The sequence below is a fragment of the Mytilus galloprovincialis genome, chromosome 3 (assembly GCF_965363235.1).
Source record: "Mytilus galloprovincialis chromosome 3, xbMytGall1.hap1.1, whole genome shotgun sequence".
In the NCBI taxonomy this organism is placed as follows: Eukaryota; Metazoa; Mollusca; class Bivalvia; order Mytilida; family Mytilidae; genus Mytilus; species Mytilus galloprovincialis.
The window spans coordinates 40,207,022-40,215,049 of record NC_134840.1 but is presented as its reverse complement, the minus strand read 5'-3'; the positions used below and the strand labels follow the sequence as shown (position 1 = coordinate 40,215,049).

Here is an 8,028-nt window from a genome sequence, read left to right as displayed (position 1 = left end):
GGTGTTATCGTTTATTTCAAAATCAAAAGGATAGATGAGATCAACAGATTTATAAAAGCTTTGAATAGTTCAGTAATAGCACAAAATCCCCATTGAAGTAGGAAATAAGAATTTTAGGACAAGTTTACAGTCTCCATAGGAATGACAATTCTCTGTGGAACAAGAGTCAACTCAATCTAACAAATGTTGTAGAAAAACATACAAAAAAACTTTTGTATTTCTTTTGTATTTTCACCTATATGTCTGTTTGTTTTGTTTACACATTGCTGTCAATATATTAAAAGTTTAAGCGACTGTCGTATAAGTGTGAGGTTTAGCTTGCTATGAAACCAAGTTTAATCCACCATGTACTACATCAGAAATGGCCGTACGAAGTCGAAATATGACAGTTATTATCCATTTGTTTGATGTGTTTGAGCTTTTGATTTTGTCATTTGATTAGGGGCTTTCCGTTTTGAACTTTCCTCCCAGTTCGGTATTATGAATCCAAAACTCATCCTTTACCCTTTATTTCAAATAATTAACACTTTGTAAGATTTGTGATGCCGTTAATCATCTTTATTTTGCTTTTTAATCCTAGTTATTTTTGGGGTTTCTATTAAATGTAAACTTTGGTAATATAAAAGATTTTATAATCAATATTTTTCCAATCAAAATTTTGTTTTCTTTTACTTCATGCCTCCATTAATGGTTTTATTTTATGTATATGGTTCCGAATTTAACTTTTACAGTCGGTGTTTTGTGACCAAAATATATCATACACTAAAGCCTTTACTGGTTTGTCCGTCCATTGTATGCCCATAATTTAATCTATTCTATCTTTAAGCGCCCCTAGTATTCAGATTACTTTAGTTTTACTGCTAATCAATGCTCTTCAACTTTGCACTTATTTGATTTTCTAACTATTTTTTATATGAGCGTCACTGATGATTTTTTTGTAGACGAAACGCGCGTCTGACGTATTTAATTATAAGACCGGCACCTTTGATAACTATTAGCATATCGATATGTACTAATATTGTATTGCTTATTTGTGAATTTCTCTGTCCTGAATGATCTTGCATATTTGTGTACTGTAGTCCTTCGTGTAATGTTGACTTTTAGGTGTTATATTTAACATTGCATTAACAGCGCGAGGTTTGGCTAGCCACAAAACCAGGTTCAACCCACCATTTTTTCTTAAAATTTCCTATGCAAAGTCATGAAAATGGCAGTTGGTATTTTCTACATATAGTTAATGTGTTTCTATCGGTTTTAGCTTGTTATCCGGATGTCTTAACTCACAATCGGTTTATGACTTTCGAACAGCGGTATACTACTGTTACCTTTATTTACTACGATTTAGTCTGAGACCCAAGAAAGGACCAACCGTTTCTAATGTATTCATAGCTTTTGATATATCGTTTTTTTTTTAACTACAATCCTCCAATTAAAGGGACCTTAGCTGTCAAGCTTGTGTTTACCGGTTTCAATCAAATTTTCCGAATACCTTTAATGTCGGGCTTTGTTGTAATTGCAGAGCCATAGTTTCTACTGATAAAACAAAAAAAAAGAAATAAAGCAGACAAGTGAAATCATTGACGGATTCCTCTACAATCTTATCAAAAAATCTCAGTTACCCATCAATTACGTGTTACACATGTTTATTTTCCCTTATGTAGAGTTTCCATAAATGATATAAATAATTCACTAAAGCAAACTCTTTTAGAACGCTTTACATGATAACCAAATGGTGTTGTATAATCTTGTATAATCACGTAGTATAATTCAAGCATTAAAATATATATTCCACGTCCTTTCAGAAAAGAAGTCTTATTGTTCACATTCTTGATCAATTTCACTGAATGTATCTCTTAGTAACTGCACATTTTCAATAGAAAGCACTGTTTATTTTACGACATGACTTAGCTAAGTTGAAATTACAGTTCACACTGGCTCCTCCCCTAAAACATCTTTATGATTTATCGAACAAATATCTTCCTATACCTGCAAACAAATAAAAACATGGTACAGTTTAAATTAATTGGACTGTTGAAACAATTTATTCAGTAAACATTCACACAAGAAAATTCATATACAGAAATTTTTGCATTCAGGTAAATATGTATTTTCTTATTATGTATGTCTGTTATTTAGAAATTTAAAAAATCTAGCCTGAATTACTGTCAAAAAGGTTCACTAGGAAATATTTCGTGTCTTGTCTTGTATGTTCGTCGAAAGATTATTCACGAAAAATGGCTTGTAAGCATAACAAACATATGATCGGTGCCGCTGATCGACTGTCTGTCGTTAAGGTACCATCCGACCAGTAGCTGATACTTCAGTTCTGGTCTGATTTTAATGACGTAAAAAACGTAAGCCATACATATTTCAAAGATGCAAAATTGCCAACATTTTGCATGATTAACCAATGTTTATATATACATGCAAGCATAATTTAATTTTGGATGTAACGCGTCTTCTGATTGGCTGGCGTTATTTTGTTATGAGCCCATAGACATAATTTAGTCATGTGACCGTGACGTCATCAACGTTTTTAATGGTTTTCTACGGTTTAAAATAGAATTTAGAATTAAATTATAAGAAATGACTTTAATATTTTTTCTGTCTATTCGAAATAACATAAAAAAAATGTGGTGCACACTGTTAAATAACCCACTACGCGCGTTATTCAGTGTACACCAAATTTTTTATGTTATTTCTTCATAGACAGAAAAAATATTACAGTCATACCTTAAATATCTGTTTTTCGCCACTTTGGTGACTTCATCATGCATAAGATGCTTCGGAGTATTACATTTATATATGTGTTTTTTTCCTCAGAGCAATGCTGTATTATACAACACTATTTGCATTATTGATTGGCACTGTGTATACAGCTTCGATCTCTGTTTCTGGTAATGTACAATCAGGCAGTGCTAGTACTTCAGGAAATGGTTTTGGTTGCACTGTAGTGAATGGTAAGAAGCACTGTGTCGTGAGTAAAGGAGATGGTGGTGGCGGAAGCGGAAGTAGCAATGGTGGTGGCGGTGGTGGTGGAGGAGGAGGAGGTGGGAGTGGCGGAGGATGGGGAGGAGGCGGTAATGGAGGTGGATGGGGTTCCAATTGGTGGTAATGATGCTCTACAAGTCACTGACTGTATTTATTTATTATAATCAATTTGACATTTTTATCTAGAGTATTTGTTTCGTTCAATAAATTTATTTCAATACATTTCAGTGTTACTTGATAATTATATTTAAAAAAGAAAAGGAAAATGCTTTGACATAACACGAGCACTTGGTCTGAAAATGCATACCAAAAAAAAAAACAACTAGTTTGTCATAGAACTTGATATGTATGAATATTTATTGACAAATTGGAGGCACTATAACTATTTGATTTGAAATGATTTGAAATACTCAAAACTCATATAGTCATTAAAAATTCACCGAAAGGGGCAACTAAAATCAAATAAGTTATTTCAGAAGCAGTGAGATTTAAGAATAAACTAGAGCCATATTGCTAATTCCCCGATTCACATGTGTACCTTAACTGCAGTCTCGTCCTTTTCAAATGACACTAAACGTAATAATTGGAATACCACATATGATAATTAAATGATTCCTACCTGTTGAAATTATTATTATGAAGGCATCTTATAAAATTGTTCTTTCTGCAAAACGTGATTACTCAGTGTGTTGCACTTTCGTAAAATTCACAAAACAAAGTTACAGTAAATAGTATTTTGTTCTGTTGATGAGTTAATGGTATTATATTTTATGTTAATTTCACCCCCTTTTCCACCCAAAAAAGTGTCTTTTAATAAAAAAAAAAGGGACGATAGCTAACAAAACCAAAAGGACAATGCCACGGCAAAAAAAGAAGACAAAACAACAGCACACGAAACACAACATAGAAAACTTAAGACCGAACAACACGAATTCCTCTAAAAACCGGTGGTGATTTTATGTGTTATATCCTGCTCAAAATGTGACACGCGTCTTTCCTAACAATTACTCTCTGTGGCTTAAGTCGTACATGTAATCATGTTTATTCATTTACGAAGACACATACTCGATACTAGTTATACCAATCTGCTTATTTTCTGTAACCTTGGCAGAAAGGTTAAGGTTGGAGAGCAGACTAAAAAAAAAGACGTGTTCATATGTCAGACATAAACAACGATGTAAATAATATGTCCAGCATAGACCAAATGACGTAGCAGGAAGGAATTATTGTAGGTCACCGTACGTCCTCCACATGACATGTGTCAAAATGATAAATATGAAACCATTTAATTGAGAAAACTAGTGGCCTGATATGTGTACAAAACAATTTAAGAAAAACAATGAAATTTAGCAACAAACGACAAAGAAAATCATATTCCATAAAATAAAAAGGACATTGAATAAATAAAGAGTACGAAGTTACATTAAACTGATCTAAAGAAAAAAAAAACCACATACACTTTGAAAATCTAGAAGTGAACTGTTACAAAGGAGTAAGTTTAGTTTATCCTGCTTCTTTTTTGGTACCTATCATAGTGATTATTTTAAGAAGAAAACTTCGAAGACCCGATATTGTTGTCGAAAAATAGCTACGACTACTTTAACAAAACAGTGATCGAATGTATTCCATAACTGTAAACCAAATTGTAAAGTTGGCCGTAACTCTTTCAAAAATATGTTTATCCTGAACGACGGGTGCCACATGTGGAGTATGACATGCTTGTATTTCCGGAAAACTTTAATGGGGCTCATGTTGCTGTTGTACCCCTTATTTGTGACATTAATACCTATTGTGTTCGTTTTGTTCGGACATCATTGTCAATATAATTTAATTTGATGCGACTGTCGTACAAGTGAGAGGTTTCGCAAGCTTTAGAATCAGGTTTAGTCCACCATTTTTACACAAGAAAATGCATTTACCAAGTAAGGAATATGACGGTTATTAACCATTCATTTGATGTGTTTGAGCTTTAAAATTGATTTTGCCATTTGATTAGTGACTTACCGTTTTGAATTTTCTTTCGAGTTCAGTATTTTTGTGATTTTACTTTTTATATTCAGACTTAACTGTTTAGTTTGTTCATAATTCAAAGTCATTTTTTATATTTTGATAAAATATGATATCGAATAGGTCTCCAACCGCAAAAAAAAAATTTCGAAATAATAATTATCATTTTTTTTTAAAGCTACTGTTTTGTAACTTTATTGTAATGACATACATTTGCTGCCATCAACTCATAATTCGTGCTTTCCAATTCGTGATTACACTTAAATTTCAGTACATTTTCAACAACCAACCTCCTGTTATTCTCTTTGCAAATGAGGAAATCGATTGACAGTCTTATGTAGACAACATGACAATATTACAACTTGGTTTCAAGTAATACTATTGTTGTTTAACCGAAATGACTAGAATTACTCAGCTCTTGGAATTAATTCGTTTTTCATCCAGTATATCGTCTGTATAAGAAATTATGTCATATACATACATAATTAAAGTATAAATTATGTGAACTTTTTCTATATCATTGTTAGGATTTTAGCGAAATCAGATAAAAGTTAACTCCAGCATTGTAGAGGATCACAAAGATATATATGTAAAAAAGGCTAACTATGCGATATGGACTTTGGTCATTGTTGAAGGTCGTACGGTGACATAAAATTGTTAATTTATGTATCAGTTGGTCTCTTGTGAAGTGTTGTTCCATCGGCAATCATACCACACCATCTTTTTTATATGTTGGTTAATTTAAAAGTTGAGGATGACGAATACTTATTACGCGAATGTCCCCTGTATAATCTTTTGAAACAAAAACGATGTAATTTTAATCATTCTTTTAACACCTCGTATAAACTTCCCCACTGTATATTCAAGACAATCCTGTGTTTTATTATGTGCTCCGTATATGGTGTTTCTCTTTTTGTGTTTTTGACGATGATTCTGTACTTCAGTGGTTGTCGTTTGTTGCTGTATATCATACTTGTTTTACGTGTATTGTTTGCTACATGAATCAGACCGTTAGTTTTATAGTTTGAATTGATTAAAATCTGTCATTACTGAATTCGGTGCCTTTAAAAGCTTTCTATGCGGTATGGGTTTTGCTCATTGTTGAAAACTATACGGTGACTTTTTGTTTCTGTCATTTGGTCTTTGGTGGAAAGCAGTCTCATTGGCAATCATGTTATTAATACATTTTTAATAGCATACCATTTTTCGTCAATTTCGTGGGTAAATTTCCTCCACCAATATAAATTTTAAGCAAAGTGTTAAATTTTCTATGGATATTAGCACAACCACGAAGTTAAATATCGACGTATATTCATTTTTTCCTCAATCCACGAAAATTAGTACACAAGGAAATGAATGCATCCAATATACTTCTATAAATATACTCAACTATTTTATAGTAAACCGCGAGTTCAATACAAGATAAAAAAAAATGTGAGATGCCAGTTTTCTCTTTTGTATTCATTCACACGCATCTATCATACCAAATCAAAGTCTGGTATATCTGATGATTTTTTTCATACTGTGGGCTTTAATAACTATTGTATGGTATGGGGTTTGCTCATTGTTAAATCCCATACAGTGGCCATTAATTGTTGTTGTTTCCATCCTCTTTCTTTGGCCTCGGATGTACAGGTGTCTTATGTCAGTAATGCAACTCGTCCTTATTTGCTTAAAAGCATATTGCAACGACCAACGGCAAATAGCACTGCAACAAGCAGGCATACATATAAGAATATGAGCTCCAATCAAAATCAGTGATTTATCTTATTTGACCAGATGTGAAAACTCATTTAAGATACCTACTTGTATTTTAGTAAGCACCACGCGCACTTCATCTATAATAATAATATAATGTATCAGTGGATCTCGGATTAAAACAGTTGGGAGACCAAATCAAATAAAAATCCTAAATATCCCCAAAAATGTCCCATAATAGGGATCAGGCAATCGATACATAAGGGCAGAAAAATCTAAGTGTTTCCAATAACTCAGCATTTTATGAAGACCTAGTAAAAGTAAATCTGTCGCACATGTTATGATTTCAACAGAGATAACTTCAGCTTCCCAATTGTGTACCTTCCATTTCTATGTACCAACATTCCAGCAGCCCCTGCATTCGGAGGATATATCTCCCAATCCATACAATATACCCGGGCTGGTATTTTCTATCATGATTTCCTTGATAGAGGGTTGCTGCTCACAAGGAAGCTATTAAACCAAGAGTGCCAAATGATAAAGTTGAAATCATCCGATACGGGCGCCATCACGAGTTGGTTGACCGTTATGGAATAACCGTTTCACAGTTGATATCGGATATGTTCCTTGTGTCGTAACTACAACCAATTCCCTTTTCACCATGCATGTGACCTACCGAATTAGACTATTTACCGGGTTTGTAATAACATGAGCAACACGACGGTATCACATGTGAAGCAGAATCTGCTTACCCTTCCGAAGCACCTGGGTTCGTGTTCCTTAGACTTTAGTTTTTTATGTTGTGTATTGTGTACTATTATTTATTTGTCTTTTTTATTTTTAGCCATGACCTCAGCTATGCAGTTATCTGGACCTTTGGTTGTCTACTTTTTCATTGATAAAGCCTTCCGTTGCTAATTTTTATACTGACGTGGAAACGTGCGCCTGGCTCAATTAACTACCAGCCTTTGTATTTATTTGACTTTTATTTTTACTGGTGACTTAAGTTGACTTTGAGGTGTGATATTTCAATTACTGGTGGTCTTCTTTTTTAGCGTGTTGTTTCTTCTATATTTATTGATTCCGAATATAATCATTATTTTACTTTCAGTTCTCAAATAATGCAAATGATTTATAGAAGATTGAGATAATAATTGCAATTTGGAATTTTCACCTCATATCTCATTATTTGATCATTGTTAAAACCGTGCAGAGAACTATTGTAGTTGCATTCTGTGTCATTTTGTCTTTTGTTGAGAGCTGTCTCATTGGCAATGATACCACATCTTCTTTGTATTTTAATGTCTTCAAAATAATTCTTCAATACAGAAA

General features: G+C 33.1%; 1 long non-coding RNA gene across 1 annotated transcript; it reads right to left on the bottom strand.

Annotated features, from left to right (window-relative positions):
* Positions 1 to 1,700: 1,700 nt before the first annotated feature.
* On the bottom strand, positions 1,701 to 5,738 carry LOC143066415 (uncharacterized). The gene is made up of 2 exons (XR_012975606.1): positions 5,289 to 5,738; positions 1,701 to 1,986 (listed from the first exon to the last, which is right to left on the bottom strand). It is a non-coding gene; the product is annotated as an uncharacterized LOC143066415 (long non-coding RNA).
* Positions 5,739 to 8,028: the final 2,290 nt, after the last annotated feature.